Source organism: Pelmatolapia mariae, linkage group LG10_11 (assembly GCF_036321145.2).
Source record: "Pelmatolapia mariae isolate MD_Pm_ZW linkage group LG10_11, Pm_UMD_F_2, whole genome shotgun sequence".
NCBI lineage: Eukaryota > Metazoa > Chordata > Actinopteri > Cichliformes > Cichlidae > Pelmatolapia > Pelmatolapia mariae.
In genome coordinates, this window is record NC_086236.1 from 4,412,577 (window position 1) to 4,434,017 (window position 21,441).

Below are 21,441 nucleotides of genomic sequence, written 5' to 3' on the forward strand. Positions count from 1 at the left end.
ACAAAAGAACCCAGAATATCTAAAGAACTGTAGGCTGCACTCGCCTCCATAAGGTCAGAATTTATTAATTCAACAATAAGAAAGAGAGTGGGCAAAAAAAGGCACCCATTGGTGAGTCAGGGAAAATTCAAGAAGAACACAAAGGCTCATCTCACATTTTCTAAAGAATATCTTGATGATCCCCAAAACTTTTAGGAAAATATTCTGCGGACTCATGAGAATCTTTACATCGCGTAATATCTGGTATGAAACTAACACAGCATTTCACAAAAAGAACATCGTATCAACTCTCAAACATTGTGGTAGTTGTGTGATGGTCTGAGGCTGCTTTAGGACCTGGACCTGATGGAACCATGAATTCTGCTCTCCAAAGTCAAGTGCACTTCAGTAATACAGCAGGACAGTGAAACAGCCAGCCCACCAGTCAACCTCTGAATAGCTCACAAAAATCAAAGTGAAGGTTTTGGAGTTGCCTAATCAAAAAGTTTAGAGACACAAAACATTAACACAAAGACTTCACTAGAAATTCCAACTAGCACCAGAGAGCCTGATTACCACACACAGGAAACCTGTTCAAATTGACAGCATTTCAGCTGTCATAAATAATACATTAATAAAAAGTCAATAAAGTGGGCTGCTAACCTTTGGATCCTATTAGCTACATTTACCCTATACTGAAGGCTAAATTGACTAGCTCCAAAGAAGGCTATAGTCATTAAAACATAATTAGTATAAAATCATTTTTGAGAATGACCTTGTACACTTGTAATGCCGGATATTTCTATGTTTTCTTGAGTTTAAAAATAAAAGGTCAAGTTAGTTTGTTCTGCTTAATTATGTTTACCTCTGACTTCACTTAATGCACACAACAACCTAACCAAGAGACACTATAATATCAGCTGGCCACTCCCACAGATGTGAGGTATTCATATAAAAACCTGCTTCAATCCGTTCTTACAGCAGTGAAGATATCACATGGCTTAAAGATTTGGCAACTAAAAAGCTTCCACACATCCTCTCTAATTCAATTTCCTTACCCGCTCATTAACTTACAGTCCAGTCGTTAGTTAAAAGTAGTGCAGTTTGGGTTGGTTCAGCTTTTTGGGGAAATGAAAAGCAGGATGGTTCGTGAGGCTGATGTATACTGAGATTTTTCGCTGAAATCCTTTGAGCTAATTGGAAACTGACACAAGGCTGCACCAAACATGTTTCTGAGCTGTTTACAGTTCTTTACAAATATGTTTAAATAAGTCATGTTGTGTGCCCTGAGGAGCTGCAGTAACTCCCATCTGTTCTTCTTAAAAGGAAGCTCACTATAATTTCAGTAATTTTAGTCTATTAAGTATTGATTGCTTCTCTTTTAATTTCTAAAGGCTTTAAAGTCTTAGTGACAGTCTACAAGGCAAAAACTCTCCTAGACACAGATGAAAGAAATGTCCCCGAGTCTTTCCTTTCCGATGGATCCATCTTCTTCCAAAATAGATGAAGGTCAACTTTTAAGGCACATTTTTGAGATACTTTCATAACATCTCCAAGCTTTGGAAAGACTTTTTAACCATTAATTCATTTATCCTCCCCATGCTCTGGACTTATTGCCAAAATTATTTATAATTTCTGACAGTGAGAGTGGGAAGCTGCCTCCTGGTGGGGGGAGAACAGGAAGAACGCCAGGGAGCAAAGTTATATCTTTAATTAATTAACACAGACAATGTTATCTTTCTAATTCCAGAAGCAGGTTTGTAAGCCAAAAGGTCCTGGTTGTAGGAAGGATATCATATCAACTTAAGAAAAAGGAAGAGATATCACTGAAAGTTACAACAAGGTTCACTTTCATGAACAATCCCATTAATAGAGAACCCAGCCAAATACTGGATTTAGGATGAAATATGACATGCAGTGCGTTAACATAGATGTGTGTATGTAGTATATGGTCTATTATATTTTGAAACCTGAACATTGATGTTATGCAACTGTTGGGATAAAAGTGCAATAGTGTAGTCAGGCACATTTCCTCAACTTTTCTGTGCCGCTTTTACTCATGAAAAGTTTAGTTTCACCGTGTTTATTTAGAACAATCAAATCTGTTAATGTTTGGTCAGATTTAACACCACACACAAAGGTACTATGAGTGAACTCTTAAGGAGCAGAAGAGTTCTTTTTACTTTATTATTATCTTTTCCTTTTTGCCCAGTTTTATTGGTTGGCTTCAGAATAGGTCTGGCCTTGGATTACATGATTCTTCTTTCACAACATCATCGAAAATGTTACACTATGGGAAATTCAAAACTTTGGTCAAAGACTTGCCAAAATTCGGTTTTTTTTAACTATTGGCATGATGACCTGGTGAATCACAGCACTCATGCCAGAAGACCTTGTGCTATACTCTACATCTGATGCTGGCAGCTTTTAAGCAGCTACACAAAATCCATCCATCCATTTTCTGCTGCATATCTTATTCCATTATAAATCAGCTTTGGCCCATAGACGATGAAGGTGATTTTAGATCATGTTCACATGTGGCTTCTTTTTTGCAAAATAGACCTTTACCTGCACATGTGGATGGCACTGGCAAACGTTACAGACAGAGCATATTGATTGTTGGCCTTGTCCCTTGCACTAGGACTGGGTGATATATCGAGTTTTTAAATATATCGATATATTTTTATACGAGATATGAGATGTGACAATATCATTTATATCGATATGGTCTACGTTACGTTATAACTATACTTGTGGAGCCGCAAGTTTGCCTCTCTTTCGTCCACTTTTGTCTCTACACAACGTTACTCTGCCTCACCTCTCTCCTTCACTGAACACAACTCCCCCTCCCCCATCGCTTCACCTGCAGGCAACGACAAGATGGACACGGCAGCTATCAAGAAGGAGCTGGTCGGTAAAAAGAAAACATTTGGAGATTACTATTTTAGTGCTGTCAGCGTGACGTTAACGCCATAGCTGCATTAACGGGGCAAATCTCTGTTAACAAGTTGCCACGGATCGCCCCGTGCGTGGGGCTGGACGGCGTTAATGAGCTAACCGGGCTAACGCGTTGACGCCTAAAATCCTTTCATTTTCTCAAAAATCGAAATGTATGAATTCTGGTTGTGCTTACTGACCGCGAACCGATTTTATGTGGTACACAGCGCTCAGAAACCTTTCAAAAATGTTTTGGTACGACTTTGGTAAGCTACGAAGCTGCACTGCTTGATGGATTGTTGGAGCATTACGGCTACCAAGGAGCCTCGCGGAGTAATACGTGCTCCGTTTTAACGTAATATTAGCGTACTGTGTGTGTATAAGGAGCACAAATAGCACCTGTTAAGAGACATAGTTACAAAAAGGATTTCAAACTCCAGGCTGTCAGTCACGCAGTAGAACTTGGGAATAGAGCAGCTGCGAAATCTGTCTTTGTTATTATGCTCAGCATCTTTTAGTTTACATTTTGACTGCACAATTGTGAGCTTTTTGTTATGCACAAAAACAACATTGTTTTCTTTTATTTATGGAGCATTATTATTTAATAAATGCTGATAATTTATTTCTGAGTAATTGTTTCTTGTACATCTACGCTGTATGTTAATAAAAGTGCCTGTGTGAGATTTGGGACACAGCTTTGACTAAGAACTCTTTTTGTTCTTACTTTATGGCTTTAAAAAAATATCGAGATATATATCGTATATCGCCATCCAGCTAAAGAATATCGAGATATGAATTTTGGGTCCTACCTTGCACACAGAGATGTTTGCACTGTGAGTAATGAAAGTTTTCAAATTCTTTGCAATTTTTACATTAAAGAACATGCACCACTGCAACAACGTGTTCCTCAATGTGTAGAGGCAGCTTTTGCAGATAGGTGAACTTCTTCCCATCTTCCAGTCAGCCTTATTAGTTAGAAAATGTTCCTCCAGCTGTTTCTTTATAGTACCACTTTCAGTTAACCTCCCTTTTGTTCCCTCATCCATACTTTTTTGAGACATGTTTCTACCATCAGGTTTAAAATGTGCTAATATATTTTAAAAGAAAAAGATGTCTTGATGCATTCTCAATCATCCAGGAAAGTAAATCTCCAAAAGTTGAATCTGTTCATCTGGACGTAGCGTTTTGTGTGAGAAACGTTTCGTCACTCATCCAATTGAGAGACTGAAGAAGTCACTTGGATAAGTGACGAAACGTTTCTCCCACAAAACGCTACGTCCAGATGAACAGATTCAACTTTTGGAAAAGAAAAAGATGTTTTTTATGTTTTACTTGGAATCTCATAAATATGGGTTTGTGAGATTTGGAAGTCGTTGCATTCTAATTTTATTTATATTTTAAACAACTTTTTTAAAAACTTATTTCAAATTACAAGCTTTATTCATCATCACAGCTTTTAGACTACATGTTATGTGTTTACTGTAGATGGCATCCCAGGGACAGGCCGCTGAGTACTGAGAAAGGGACTTTTGACAAACAAAAGAATGTACAAAAAATTCAGAGGAGGTAATGAAAAACTGCAATGTTAGTCAGGAAGTCAAACAGTTGTCTGATATATAAAACAAGCAGGTTCCAAAAGGAAAACTAAAGCCTAGGAATAATAGGGGACAGCAGAAAAGTGAGGGTAGATATTGACAAAGGAGACCCAGGACTGCATTTATACACAGAGGACTAATTAAAGACAGGTGAAAACAAATGAGGGCGGTGATTATAATCACCAAGAACAGAAAGCAAAGGAAGCAAATCAGCCAGAGATACACAAGGAAATTCATAACCAAAACAACAAAAGAAAATAATGCACATGAAATTAGAGAATTAGAGGGCGGAGAAGGCAGAGCAGCATAAAGCTTCAGTCAGTGACTGAGGTCATGCTTTTTAAATCAAGTGGCTCCAGCTGTATCCCTGCCTTTGACCTTTCCTCTTTGACCCGACATGAAAAATCCAGCATCACTAATTTAGGTGTAAAAATGGACCCCAGCCTAAAACTTGATTCACATGTCAATGCTGTGGCTTAGTCCAGCTTTCAGTTGAGACTGTCAAAAATTAAGCCCATCCTGTCGAGATACCACCTAGAGCAGGGGTGGGGAACGGGGAGCAGGGTGGGTGTCCTGCAGGTTTTAGATGTGTCCTTGAGCCAACACAGCTGATTTAAATGGCTAAATTACTTGCTCAACATGTCTTGAAGTTCTCCAGAGGCCTGGTAATTTGATTTGATTCAGGTATGTTGACCCAGGGTAATATCTAACATCTGGAGGCCTGTAGTTCCCCACCCCTGACCTAGGGACACTGATCCATGCATTTATCACATCTCACCTGGATTATTGTAATTCTCTTTTGACTGGAATTAGCCAGGCCTCCCTCTCCTGTCTACACCTGGTACAAAATGCTGCTGCATGATTTTTAACTGGTAAAAGCAAACAATTGGCTTCCCGTTCAGTTTTGAATCCATTTCAAAATCCTTTTATTAGTTTTTAAGCCTCTTAATGGTCTTGCCCCTTCTTCTTTGTCTGAGCTGCTTCACCCTTACATGCTGTCACATGCTCTTAGATCAGCTAACCAGGTGTCCCATAGATATTTTATAATTCCAGAGTAGACAGAGCTTTTAGCCTTTCTTTGTGCTAATTCATTGTTTTATTCGTGTTCTCTTATTTTGTATTTTTTGTACAGCACTGTTGTTATGTTGTTTTACAGGGATTTCGAGATAAAGTGAAAGTGATTCATGTGAACTGTGATCCCAACACAGCATCATACGTAACTACATAAACTTGTGTTTCAGATGGGTTCAGCTTGCTGAAGTGTCCTTCTAAATCAGTGCTTCTCACTTATTTTCTGTTACGCCCCTCTTAGGAAAAAGAAAATATTTCGCGCGCCCCGCTCTCCCCCATGACTATAAATAGTATAATTTGTCTATAAAATTGTTATTATAAGTACATCTTTGCATAACATAAGATAAGATAAGATAAGATAACCTTTATTAGTCCCACACGTGGGAAATTTGTTTTGTCACAGCAGGAAGTGGACAGTGCCAAAGTTATGAAGCAAAAATTAGAATAAAATAAAATAAGAATAAAAATAAGAATAAATACATTGTACATTGTATCCTTATTAACATTAAAGAAAAGAAAAAAGAAAAAAATCAACTTAAAACAAAGAATAACTTTTAAGAAATCGTTTTTTAGTCTGCAACAGGAAAGATTTAAAGTGCTTGTAGTAGTACTGCAACTCTATAAACAAAACTATAAGCATTTTTTGACCAACTTGAACCATTTGATTCTGAAAAATAAAATTAAACAAAATCAATAAATAAATTTAAATCTATCAGCAACATTAACTACTACTACTCATTAACTACTCAGTAGACACACCGGTCTTTCCTCGTCTCCCACCGTGGTCACAGTGAAGCCAAGCGCTGCATACGCTTCGTCATTTTCAGGAGACTTTCATTTGTCTCATTATCTCGGCTCACTTCGCATTTCTTTTCATCACTGTTAAATATTTTTCCATTTTTCTTGAGGGTTTGTTTACTGCACTTCATATCTCCTGCTCTGTGCTGTGTGTCTGTGCATAATCGGTGCAAAAAACCCTGCCACCTACTGTAGTGGATGTGCAATTGCACTTTATTCTAATACGGCAAAAAAAAAGCATGTTCCCCAGAGTCACACGCAGCACCCTCCCTGGCATCGCACCTCCCCACTATTTGAGAAGGACTGTTCTAAATGATGGTTCCAGTCAATGTTTCACCAGTGGAACTGGAAGAGAAATAATTCAAAATACAAAGTGATTGCAGAAGTTTTCTGCAGAAAGTGTCATATTTTCCAACTGTTGCTGCAATCTCCCTCTGTGTCATGTGGGAATCTCTATGCTCCTGCATTGATGTATTATAGAGATGCCTGTAGAGACCGACCTGCTTGTTCAGTCATGCCTCCAGCTCATTTGAAAACTGGGAGGTGCGCCCCCAGCTGAAACAACACCAAAGCGCATCTCGTTCAAGTAGTGATGCCATCATTCTTATCACGGGCCTCAATGTGCAAGGAAAACAACAGCAGCACAAGCTGCCTGTAAGGGACATGGGTAAAGGCAAAAACGCTAAACAAAAGACTCTAAAACCTAGAGCTGTTCACTGATGGCAAGCAACGTAAACAGAGATCTAAAAGTGAACATTCGTTAAAACATATCAAAGTGAAAGCGATCGCTCTACTTACATTTCAAATAAAGGATCCCATGTTCCCCATTTGCATCCATCTCCTTGTGGCCTCAGTTGACTATTGTTTCTAGAAGCTGACTGAGAGTCAATGGAATCTCTAATTTCTGCCATTTTTATAGGTGTGTCAATTTCCGGTTTACAAAGACTGGAGCTTGTCAAGCTGAGAGGTCAGCAGCTTCTCAGCCATTGTGTAAAAATGTGAGATTGATGTGAGACCAGCATGTAAGTCAAGCTGTTCCTGCCTCTTCTTTCAGTGCTCAGTTAGATAGATAAAGGTCTTGTGAGGTTTACTTTACAAACACAAAGGGGTTGTACCATTATGGAGTGGGACTTTGATTATAATATTCAGTTTGTCCTCCCTAATATAACGTCTCAGTAGAATATAAAGACAGTGGTTTCATAACACTTTATTTACTGCACAGTCTAACCACATGTCTGCACATTTTAGTTTTAATGAATTATAAATTAATGACTTATTTGATAAAAATCGACTTTGCTTTATTACCAGAGTGATATAAACTTATAGAGAATTTATAGAACTCACATTAGAAAAGCAAGACGTTGGGCACAACATAAAATTTGGGTCCCTGATTGCAAAAGCTGCCAGGCAAGACAGGTTTCAAAAGAAAAAAAAACTGCACAAATGTAATGTCTTTGATATACTGTTTATCCTTTCTTCCTGATGAAAAGGAGCTTTCCTTCCCACTCTCACCAAGTGCTTGCTTATAGGGGATTGTCTGATTGTTGGGATTTCCTCTGTGTTACTGTATGGTCTTTACCTTATAATATAAAGTGCCTTGAGGCAACTAATGTAATGATTTGATGCCATATAAATAAAACTGAACTGAAAAAACAATTACCCATGAAATTACCCATGAAAATTAATCTCTATTAACTCCCCTCGCTTCCTCTAATCGCTGACCTTTGCCCACTCACTGTTTATGAAGCCCTCCAGGTCAACTCATCTGCTTTGTCATTTGGTCTCTTTAACCTGTTCAATGAAGGATTCATTCACCTGTCTGCCCACTCTCCACCTGCGTCCTCCACTCTCCTCTAGAAATCCCCTATCCAACAGCATTTCCAGCTGAGACCCTACTAAACCCAAACTCAAGTAAAACAACCTCTGCTCCTCAAACCTCACTTTGCAAACTAACATCTCTTCAGAGAAATCCCTGAAGAGTCACAGAAACTCCCTACCTCTATTTTCCCTGTTGTGGATATTTTGCCATTCCTCACTAAGTAAAAATATGATATTGGAGATAACAATAAAAGAACAACAACAAAAAACAGGACAATAAATATGGTTAATGGTGAAAGAATACATTTTAAGGCTTGTCTAAGTTTAAGAAGACGGAACAATGTTTATTGAGTAGCTTATTCCCTATTCACAGTATACTGCCCCGCCAGCACGCTTCCTACTGACTGGCTGCCTCTTGTTAAAAAAATGAAAAATGCAGCTGCAGTTACATCATACAGAGTGGTTTTCAATTAATCATTTAATTTCAGTTAAAATTTTGGCATCCAACAACTTTGAAAACAAAATAATCTGGATGAAACAGTTTGTGCGTTCATTTTTTTTTTTTTGCCACAAAACCCTTGTCTTTAGATCGCTCAGGCTCTCCTATCAGATCCACTTGCGTCACAACGTGATATTTGACTGTCAGGTTTCCACTGCTTGCCTCTTCGCTGACTTGATGGTATATTTTCACCCCCCTGTCTGAACCCACAGAAGGGTTGTGGTAGAGGCAGCCAGCTGCCCTTGCAAGATGAGCTTTATCGTATAAAGAACAAAAAACAAAACATTTTTGTTATTCTAATTATATTTAAACAAAATTTCATTTGACAACACATTTAATTAGTTCAGTATTTACATCAGTAACTGTGCTGTTGATTAATATATTTGGTCTAATTTAGCAGCCTAGCCTCTCTTCATGCTCTGTCTGATATTAACTGCAAACTAACTTTCTTCTGATTGGTTGATCCTTGCACAGAGAAAATGTGCACAGCAGGTCGACGGGGTTCTTTGCTGACAGACAAACGTTTTGGGTCACAGGGATTACATGAAAATACATTGACCTCATTATTTGAAACTCCAGACATTTTTAACATGTGGATCTAATAATGTGAAAGTATATATATATATATATATATGACAGGAAATAAGGAAAAGCAAATACCTGACAAAACTGTAGATTATGATCCTACCGAGTCTTCTGTGCATAGGCTCATCTGTTGCTCATTAAATGTGTCGAGCATCCTATACTAATGGTATTTACTGTCATGTTGGGAAGTGGCAGAAGTTGACAGCTCAATAAGTATCTAATGGTAATGACCGTTGACTTCAGTTGTCATATATGGGCAGCATCTACATCACTGGCAATAGCAACATAATTACATGCCTGAGGGGCAAATGAAATTAAAGACATTTAGTGGCATGTCTTTGATATTACCCAGAGTCTTTGAAGCCACAGGGTAAATCCGGAGAAAGACTGACTCTAATTTCAAAATAAGTTGATGATTCAGTGGATAATTTGATTGGTGGCAATTTTCATACTGCATTTGGAGCCATTAATTGTGCAGTGTAGCAAGAAAAGCAACACACTAAAACTACCACTCCAAATGTAACACGTGCAACAAGCAACATAAGCAATATTTGTATTTGGAATTTTTCCTAATGCTACTCACTTCTTCCTTTTTTGTCATTTTTTGGTGCCGAGTACAGAACACAGTGTAAAAGAGGTTGGACTCAAATTAAATTAATCATAGGTTTTTTACAAAAAGAGCATAATATCATCAAAAACAATTAAAATCCTAAAACTACTGAGACAAAGTACTACACAAGATGGAGCAAAATGTATTATTAATAGTTTCTTAATGGAGGAACCTAGTTTGAGTTATTGGGAAACAGAATTCCACTAAGTCATCTGGTGATTAGACTACGATCACCCATCATAAAAGAGTAAAATCCCTGCAGTGAAATGAAATCAGGACGGGACCACCTGCCGATTCTAGATGTTGGTGGTGGTGAAGATGAAGATAGGGGTTTGGCTGAGGCTCTGAGTGACCGGGATGAGGTGGAGATGAGGAGGAGGCGGATTTCGCAAACAAGTTTGAAAGGCAAAATGACAGAACACTACTCAGATTTAAAACATGCAAAATGGAGGCTGACCGTCGCAGAGAGGGTGGGCAAAAAATGTTTTGACTGGACAGTAATGATGTCACAATTGAGTTGGACAGCTTGGGAAAGCAGAAGTAATGGAAAGAATAGATAAGCAGACAAACAAACACCCATGAAAGCAGGCAGATGAGTCATTACAGAGCTTCCTTATTGAACCTAAAGATAAGCATCATTATTAAAGTGCAGTCACAAATGAATTCCCCTAATCTGGACAAAAGGTATATCTTATACAATATTTGTATTAAAATATGAATGCTATATTGCAAAGCCTCAGGTTTAGGGCTTTGGAAGATTGGCATGGATGCCAATCATCGAACCACCAACTATCTTTTGGGAAAAATACTAAACCCAAGTTGCCCTCCGATGAATCCGTTGGTGTGAATATTACCTAGAAAGCATTTAAGCACAGAAAAAAGTTCTTGTGTGAATGGGTGGATGAGGCATGCTGTGTAAATAAAGTAGGAAAGTGCTATATACCTGTAAGTTGCAATGTGCATTAGTCTTATTTGTCCAGCTCATCCAGTAGATGCGTAATTGGATTGAGATCTAGAGAATCTGAAGGCCAAGTCAACACCTCAAACTTGTTGTTGTGCTCCTCTCCTCCTCCTGACCAATGTTCCCTCTAATTTTTTATGTGTCTGAGCGAACACACAAACTCCCTGAGTGATCCCTTGCACCACTGTAAGCGACATCACACGTGTGCACTGTGGTCACGCCAGCATCGAATCCATCCAAGTTAAATAGTTTATTAAAATCAAATCAAATTACAGCAGTTACATTTATGTTAGACTACCTTTAATTAACTGCTTTAGCCCATTTACAATGAAAATGTAAAAAAAATCTAGTCATTGACCTGTGTAGTATGTTAAGACTATTGGAAGTAAAAATACCTTGAACTCCAATTTCGAAAACACAACTTTCTTTCTTTTCTTTTTTTTATAAAGCTCTGACTTGTATTATGAGTGTGAGTCTGTGGTCTCGGAGAGAGTCCTGTAACTCTCTGTCTGCAAAATACAGTATATAATGACCAATGTTGGGCATTGAAATATATAGTTACTTCTTCAAAAAAGTAACTGAGTTATGCAAACAACGTTTTTTGCAGCTATTTTTTTAAATGCAGGCAATGCATTTTTAAACAAACATTTCAAACTATTTACAGAACAATCAGCTGTTCTGCATCAAATCTGATGCCACACAAATTATTTGTGCCACTCCAAAAAATAATTTCTGTCCACTATGAGATAAAGGAGAACAACAGCCTGATACCTGCAGGCCTGACAACAGGAGATGTATCCCTCCTGTAACACCTGTAACAGCCAGCAGTCGTCTCATTGCTCATTGCTAACAAAACTATTGACTACACTACACACTAACTACACAAGGTTTGCGCTAAACGTCTCAAATCTCTCACATCTCAAAACACCGCCGTCACTCCTAAAACTTCCTCCCGTTTCTTAACAACTAGATGCCACGTTGCCATATCATTTTTTGATTGGTCGACATGGTACTTTTTTGGACGAATAGGAAAGGGGAGGCGGGGGGTTTTGTTTTTGCTGACAGGCGGAGAGTGCTTTTGAGCTTTTTTTCTTATAAAACGCCGTTTTTACCGTTTCTTCCCGCAGTAAATATAAACAACGATAGTATTCAGGAAGAAAACCAAACATTGCATTTTTTTATATCACAACTCTGGTTTTACGTGGCCTATCTACACAATTTAAAAACTGGTATAAAGTCCACACTTTTCCCGTCAATTGTTCCGTCTGTCCTGCTCACATCTCCAATGGTTGTACACGTTGTCATTAACGTGGCTTCACTCCACATCAGCCACGCTGCTTTGCTAGCTAAAACACCGGTGTCGGCACATAAGGACGCTGTCATAGCCTGTCAACTACGTTGATTGGCTGCGTATATACGAATGTGAATCGCATTATTGGCTGGACTATGGGATAAGGTGGCATCGTTCTAATCCCATACGGGAGCAGCCAGTCACTTACTGACTCACACTGCAAAACAGAATCGTTAAAGTTTTAATTTTAATTTCAATTCAGGTACTGTCAGTTTTTTTTTTGTGCGCAACGCAGATTTTCTGTGCGCAGAGACTGTGCCAGCAGTGCGCAATTGCGCACGTGCGCAGCTTAGAGGGAACATTGCTCCTGACCCACTTTTGTACATTATCCTGCTGAGGCCACAGTCATGAAAGAGAGTACACGGTCGGCAACAATCATATGCATGGGAGCACTTAAGACCTCCCAGCAGAACATTTCCCAAAGCATCACGCCACTGCCTCGGCTTTTTTTTTAGTGCATCCTGGTGACAGGTTTTTCCCAGGTAAGCCACACACATGGACCCGACTATCCATGTGATGCAAAAGAAAATGTGATCCTTCACATCAGACCTTCTCCAATTGCTTTGTGGTCCAGTGGACAGGCTCACGTGCCAATTGATGGGGCTTTTGGGGGTGGATATAGGTGAGCAAAGGCTCCCTGGCTGATCTGCAGCCATGCACCCCCATACACAAAAAACTGTGACGCTCTGTGTAATCTGACACATTTCTATCAGAACCAGCATTCCCTTTTTTTGCAATCCGGGCTATAGTAGCTCATATGTTCCTGATTCTAACACATCAACTTTGAGGACGACATGTTCACTTGGTCCCTGATATATCCCACACCTTAACAGGTGCCACAATGATGAGATAATCAGTGTTCACCTGTCAGTGGTCATAACGTTATGTCTAATCAGTGTGTGCTTTCTATTGTTGGACATTTTAACATGGGAGTCAATGAGGATTAACTCCCCTTTTCAAATGAGGCTGGAGTTATTTTTGAGACCAGGAAGTGTGTGCTTGATGAAAGTTCCAACTCGCAGAAATGGCTGTGGCCTTCGGGGCCCCGAGCAGTTTCTCACTTCAGTCCATTGGTAAGGTACCCTTCCTGCTTCAGTTCATTAAATCTCTGAAGAGGCAGCAGGGCAAACACAAACAGCTGTGCATTGTTTTTACCTTGATTAAACCATGTACAAATAACCCACGCAGAGTAACCACATACAGTTCTAGACAAATGACACTATATTCTTTTGATCTCTCGGTTTATGAGAGAGACATTTCATCACCACACCTCATCCTCAGCATCAGTTGCCATCTTAAATTATAATTTTAAACACAGATGTTCTGTGTTCTTAAAATGTATTATTATTGAATGAATGAATGCAGCCATGTTACATTTTAGAAATGATGTAACGATTTGCAACATGAGGAACAATTATGACGGAAATAGCATTGGATTGATGTGATAATACACAACGATTTGGCAAGCTATTTCTTTTAAATGATTTGTTCCAGCATTGCACTCATTGACGGTTAAAGGAAATTAAAATGATCCCACAAAAACAACCCCCCGTGAAGTTCTTCTTATGTCGGTGGCATGTGCTCGACAAGTTGTTAAAAAGCCGTTGTGCTCTATTTTAAGTGCCCAACCACCTGGCTTTTACACATCTTTCATGCTACGATCATAAAATAAGAAGAACGTGAAAATGAGCTGTTGTTTCACTTCTGATTGCGCTGGTTAATTTGTAGGTAACAAATCTGTGACAAATTTAAAAAAAAAAATCCAATATAAGAACAACCGAAACAGATCAAATGAACCGATTATACCATATTGTCACGAGTTTGTTGAGGGATCTGTAAGTTCTGTCCACCAAACCGAGCTGTAAGAAACTCACTGCAACTGAAGTGTCTTTGTCCTCCCACCAGCTGCTTCTATTTAATGCCTGCACATGATTCAGAAGTGGCATAATGAATTACTTGCATCACCTACTGATAAAAATGTCTCAGAAACCTGATGCAAGGTCAATCAATCAATAATCGCCAGCAGCTGTGTGGGTTTTGACAGACTAGCAATCAACATACTGAACTCCAAAGAGACAAAATAAGCTGTTTCACTCTCCTTTGCGTTCCACACAGACTTGTCAGTGTTTTGTCATTAAACATCCTTGCTCCAAGACCCTCACTAGTTTCAGGCTCACTTCTTTCAGAATTACCTGCCGGCAGCTTTCAACATGTCAAATAAGTATCTGCATTTCCTTAGGTTGAGTTAAAGCTGATTCATACCTCCAGAAATTGAACTTTTTTAATCAAACAGAAGAATCTTTGACTGTGAATGTGTCTCCAGTGATACCGCTGTCATATGGTGAGAGTTTAGTGTGAAATCCTGTGCGATAAAGCCCGTAGGTAAGACCTTAGCCAGAAACGGCATGACCAAAATAAATGGAGCTAAGCTTTTTAGGACGTCTCCAGCTTGGACAGCATTGGTAGCCTAAAGGCTCTGAAGCTAACCTAGAAAAACCAGACCAGGAAAATGAATCTGTAACGCTTTTCCCTCCTTTTACAACAATCATGGAGGTTTTTCAAACTGACCACTAAAGTTTAATCTGCTTACTGAGCTTGCAGACTTTCCAGGTATGGCCCTATATGTATTCAAATGGGGGGGAAAGGAAAGAAAAAACCCCACATGTGTAATAAAAGGACAGGTTGTCTATGGGTTGCAAATTAGTTCCCAAGCAACCCAAGCTGAATTGACAGTTGAGAAAATCTCGAAAGCTGTGTTTCTGTTTTATCCACTGTGAACTCACTGTTGTGTGTGTGTGTGTGTGTGTGTGTGTGTGTGTGTGTGTGTGTGTGTATGTGGCTATGTCATCTTTCTTTAAACAGAATTTGTTGATCTTTTTTCACAGCCAACTCACACCCTGCCCTATAATTAATGGTGCACTGGCAGCTTTCCTCATATACACTGACTGAGCAACACGTTCTCACTCCCAACTCGTCAAATGTGTGACGCATGGTCAGGCTCCCTCTGCTTCACTTATGGACGCGCAGGGTACCCCCCTGGCGTCGAGAATTGACGTGCAGGGTCCTCCTATTGAATACTATACTGATCCCTAATCGTTGGTGAATGCTGGGTAATGGCACAGCTAGCGACCGGGTGACTTTATTCACCCGCTTCGGCTGTTACCAGTCCATACAATGGGCGTTATTTGCAGAAATCAGTCCCATAGATGTGGGCCATCCACCTGCTAGATTGTTCAGAAGGTTGTTATCATCCATCCAGATGGAGGATCACTGACAGGAGCGTGGGAAGACTCCAGAATCCACTCTGGCTGGAATCCGGTGGATACAGCAGTGTTACAGGTAAGACCATTTAAACGGACAGCATTTATAGAATGACTATTAAAAGTCAGCGAGTGTCAATAATGTTAATGTGGTTATGTTAGTAATACAGCGAGTGCTAATATAACAGCTTTAAGATGCATTTGTAGATATTATTACGTGTTTTACCGTCTTTATGGTGCTAGCTTAAAGTTACGGTGTAAACGTTAGCTTATATTGTAGTAAAGCTGTTACTGTTTAAACGATGTTAGCACAGAAATATTAGCTTCTGTCATGACTGATGAAGTTACTAGTTAATAAAGTTTGCAGTAAAGTGATTAATCGCAGCCACAGATTGACAGTAAATATCCAGATTAGCTTCAATTCATCTGTAATAAATATGTGCAAGTTTCAGTGCTTCGTTTAAACTGTATGATACTTATACTGACCCAGGGTCAGTGTAAAATACAATCCTAGCTGTGTGAACAAAGCCTGGCTCCTTTAATCCTGCATGACAAACCTCAAAATGCAGGTTCTTATTGCTCTTTCCTGCTGGCACACCTGTCACACCTGAGAGTCAGCTAGAAACTTACAGTGACGTGGAAAATCATGCAAAGACTGCCAGACTCTGTAATACTGTAAGTGATCAGTGACTCAGGTTAACACTAAACTTTAAACAGTCCCTCTGTGTCTCTGTGTGTGCTGAACATCTGGAATCAGATTGAGTCAGGCTGCATCAGCTGAATCTGTTATTTGTAAATATCAATATTTTTTATTCAGGTGTGGGGATAATATGTAAGACTGCAGTGAAGCGATGTACCAGATTAATCCCTGGCCAAAGGTATTGTACTTAAATCAGACTACTGATCCAGCCACAGCAGCCTTTTGTGAGGTCTGTTTAAAGTAGACTAAAAATGAATTCCAGGTTCCTGAGAGGTGGACTGAGAGCACAGAAACACATGCTCATACATACAGCTGTGGCAAGCTTACATTAATTTTAAATAGATTTGTTACTCTGATGTCTGTCTCTCTGTTAGTCCTCTGACAGACTGGTACCTGTCCAGGTGTGCTCTACCTGTGACTACTGGGACAGGCTCTGGCTCCTGTAATAGAAATTTTCTATTATTCTCATTTAAAGTATTTAAGTGCTTATGCATATGCTTAGTTGTGACACTCTTATAGGCTGTTCAGTGAAAGTTTCTAAAACTAGATGAACTTACTTCAGCATCAGCAGTTTGCGAAAACAACTCCCTTTACAGGTGCTGATAAGGCCAAGGGCACAAAACAGCATAACCATTGATCCGTTAGGTTTCATAGCGAGGCGCGTGAAGTGTGGTAGGATCAGTTTGTAACTTCCTCCCTCTTCCTTGGAATGCATAAAGGAGTGGGAGCACCACTTCTGTGGCAGAGCTGACATGATTGTGAACTGTGATGTTTGATGTGTGTTGGCTCTCCTGTGCGCAGTAATAAATAGCTTGATCACAGCTCTTTCTGTGTTGCAGACTTTATTTACAAACTTCCACGATACCCCCCACCCTCCCACTGTGAACATGAATTGAATATTCAGAAGAAAATGAATGGATAGACTGACATTTGTTTAAATACTTCTAGAAATCTGAGCTATTGGTGTGGTAATATTAGATTATTAATATTATTAGAGCTAGCAATCTTTTTTACTGAATCTCTACTGTGAGTCATGTTACCTGAGATTAATTATATGTTTACCTGTCAGCCTGGACAAATGTGCTGTGTGAAGGATATAAATCAAATCAGATCTTAACTGCTTACATTTAAGGAGCCTGGTCATATTTAATTGTAATATGAACCAATGATTTTTTGATTGCTGATTCTAAGAGAGTCTTTGTGGAAATCCTGTTTGGCTTTTTGTCATTTTAATTCTCTTTTCCATTTTCCAGAACAGTTCTCCACAGTCGCTGTCCACATGGGTCAGTGGGACCAAGCAGCACTCTGCTAATGTGTGGACTCTGACCAGCAACATCCAGCAACATCCAGCAACATCCAGCAAGACCCAGGCAGCGTTTTCTATCTCCCAGCTGGTGTTTTCTGTTTGTGACTGGAGAGTCAGATCTTTGTTGAAGCTGGAGGAACAGCCTCACACTTGCAGAGGTAAGTCAGTTTGTAGAGATCTCTCCCATCTTGACTTTTATGTGCTAGATTTCTTATCTGAAACAGTAATATTTCAGTGACTGCTGCTTATACCACAGGATAATACACGCTACTGATCCCTGATGGGAGAATCATCACCTCTGCCAACAAAGAAGCCTGGTGGATGTTTGTTTACAGTCTGATGATGGGAAATCATGCTCTACATCTGCAAAGTGTGTCTCTTGATTATTATTCATACACAGTAATGTGAATTATGCTTATATCTACTATAACTGGACCAACCTGGTGCTCTTCATTTATGGAGGCTGTTGAGTCTGAATGTTGGATGTTGTGTATCTCGTGTTCTCTGGGCTTTGTTGTCCTCAGTCTTTTTGCAGGATCAGAAAACAAAACCAGGATGACCGTAAATGTTTCTTCTCCAATTGGATGATGATAAGACCGTGACACGGTATGCCACCTTTAGTCTTGTGATGAAGCAAAGCTCAGGACGAAGTGTGATTAAATGGTACCCACATGTGTGCTGCTGAGAAGGATGTACAAGGGCACCTGCAGCCAAATCCAAGCCTCCTCAGGTTAGTTGTAGTTGCAGAATGCTATAGGACTGAGACAGCTGAGGCATCAAATGTTTGATTAAACGGATGAAAAAGAGAAGTTTCTTCCCTATAATTATCACCAAATTTCCCCTTGTGGGACAATTAAAGGATTATTCTATTCTATTCTATTCTATTCACTTTTTAAAATCTTTAGCAACTTCAAGTCTGTCAGCGTGCTGAGGTCACAGAAACAAGAAAAGCAGCTTCAGACTTCAGAGTGTTATTTACAGTTTTCTGTCATCATGATCTCCCCTGAAGTTTATCACTATTACCCAAGCACTAAGTCAACAATACTGTAATGATGATTCTGACTTTGGTCACTGTTGCATAATATTTTAATAATATACAATTATTTTTTGTAATTCATATTTTTTCTGTTAATCAAAAATTTACTTTGTGAAATTTGTATTTGAGAATGCAGAATGTGACAATATATTTTTGTTCAATATTTAATTTCTTTCAGTTGCAATTGTTAAATGAAAAAAAAATAATTTAGCAAACTAATTTATCAAAAATATATATACATATATCTGTATTAGTTTTAATACATTAGTTTGACACCTGTATTAAAAATACCATATTGTATTCATACAGAATCAGTATGGTATCATTGTTTGTCTGATTGCTGAGACTAAGAGCTAGTTTGATCTGTTTAGATCTAAAGTATACAAAGTTGAGCTCTAATATTTCTTCACCCTTGTGTGTGTGATATGTGATTTCCTACATGCTGACAGAGCAGAGCAGAAGTTTGTGCTCACAGATGGTGACGGTGTGGAGAGAAGGTGGTGTTTCCTCAGAAGAACCAGCAGAGTCACCAAGGGCACGAGTCCATCTCACTACCTTGACTTGCTGACTGATGCTCGTCTGCACTGCACAGAGGAAATCAACTGACCGAGGTTTGTCCAGTGACGTGTTATGAAATGTATATTTGTTTTATGCTTACAGATATGTTTTTCTTGACAGAGGCTCTGCAGAGGTTAGACAAAGCAGAGAAAATATGTGCTTTACATTTTACTGATTTACTGGGACATTTGTTGCCTGATGTTCAGCAGGAATGGAGTAATGGAATCAAAGGGAGATGTTTTTGATGTTTTTGTAATGTGAGTAAATCTTCGGTATTATTTATTTGCTTGGTTATTTTAGGAGTGTTTCTGAGTGAGGGAGAGAGGAGTCGTCATCCAGGTAAAGTGATGTGGATCAGTGGACACACTTGTCTCCCCTTTAAAGGAGATACTCTTAGAGAGAGACGATCCGAGTCATCCCTAAATGTTAGCGCTTTCAAATACACAATCATTTTTAAAAGACAAAAACGAACATCCAACTTTGACTGTAATACAATTAAATTTTTGCATGTGTGTTTTCAAACTCTCAGATGGGCAGGATATCAGTCTTGGACTGTCTAACCTGCCGGAGCAGCACTGAATGACCACCACACATGAGCATGTTCCTGCAACATTCAGCAGCTTTGCTTTTGGTAAGTAGAGTTACCTAACTACAGTAACTATAAACACATGATATCCATTTCTAACAGCCTGGTTACTTCCTGTCAGTTTTTTTTAGAAACCATGTGGTCACCTGACCTAACACTGTTTCTTCTTCTTCCCCTTAATGTTGAAGTGTCAAATGTCAAACAGCTGGAGAGGAAACTAAACCAGTGTACTGGGATGTTTCACCAACACGTGCCAGATGCTGTTCCTTCATGGTGACATCACCAGAGACAGCCCCGCCCACCTCAGGACCTCGCCATTGATCATGATGATTATAATGATGACAGCGAGCGGAACTAAGACTGTACAAATCCACGACCAGAATGTTTAGATAGTTTCTAATTATTAATGAATACTGAGAGCCTCTTTCTGTGTTTTGTCTGTTTTGGGTTGTTTTTTTTTTTACTTCATTTGTTACTGACAAAGTTCACCAAACTCACACAGTTTACATTCTGTATGTTTCCATCTTTACCAGCCACACTCTACCTGCATTTAGAAAACAAACCTTAGAAATTGTCGTTTTTCTCTTTTGTAATTTTGTAATTCAGTGAATATACTGCGCTGCTTCCTTTTATTGCATCACACATTGCTTTAAGTTTTTCAGTGTCCAGTTATTTTTTACTGCTGTTTGAATTCACTGTATGTTTGACCCTGTAGACTGTTTGATGGACTGCTTGTCTTCCTGTTTGTAACCGACGCCTGTTTTTGACTAAAGATTTGGATTTCTGACTTTAACACAGCCTCTGCGTGTCCTCCCTTTGTGTCCTCTTCCTCTGTGAATGTGTTGCATGTGTCACAGATTCATTTTATTAACAGCTTTCCCACAGTGAGTTGCATCAGCATTCATTCACAGCACATTCAGAAGGATTCAGATTAATACAGTGATCTTATAGTCAGAATTATCCTGACAGACTGCTACTGTAAATTATCTTTCATCGGGTAAATTTTAAAGCTCAGAATTTCAAAGCAGGAGTTATGAAGAATCATATTGGCATTAGGACTGTAACAATATGTACTAACAAAGTCAAAGTTTTTTAATTATGCTAGAATATTGGAAGACAACCAACTTTTAGTGTTTTCTGTATATTAATTATACTGAAATAGAGATGGTGACCCTAACTGTACAGAAGTATACTAAACAACTGACAATCTAACAGACATTATTGGCCTGAGCCGTCATGCACAGTGAGTCTGATCCTGTGCTGTGAGAGTCTGATAAGCATGTTTCTGGTCAGTTTGGAAGAAATAATATCACAATGTAGATCTTTTTTTCAGTATTCCTTCTCTTTTACAACATAAACTGTGATCAAAGCTACTTCTGTTCACAGCATGTAATAATAGTGACAGTCCAGGGCATTGTGGTCTGTTGAGCTAGGGTTAGGGTTAGGGTTAGCAATTCAGACATATGTAATCAATATTACTCTTGCTGGATATAACAAACACCTAGGAATTCATATTATAATTTGATTTTCATGAAATATTCATGTTCAGTATCAGTCATTTTATATTATAACTACGTATCCACCCAGGCTCATGGTGGGGCAGGGCTCTGTCCCGGGATGCTTGAGTGAAAGGTAATGTACACCTTGACCAGGTATCCAGTCTGTCACAGTTGTTTTCAATATTTGGTTCTAAAATATGAGTGAAAACAAAAATCCAACTAGGATTCTTGCATATGATGGATGAAGTCTGTCTTTGACTGTATTGTCCAGCTGATCCATCAAACCCCCAGC

The 21,441-nt window shown here is 39.0% G+C and overlaps 1 long non-coding RNA gene across 1 annotated transcript; it reads left to right on the plus strand.

Moving 5' to 3' along the window:
• Positions 1-17,880: 17,880 nt before the first annotated feature.
• Positions 17,881-20,537, plus strand: LOC134637262 (uncharacterized). The gene is made up of 5 exons (XR_010095094.1): positions 17,881-18,200; positions 18,956-19,117; positions 19,365-19,489; positions 19,594-19,695; positions 19,839-20,537. It is a non-coding gene; the product is annotated as an uncharacterized LOC134637262 (long non-coding RNA).
• Positions 20,538-21,441: the final 904 nt, after the last annotated feature.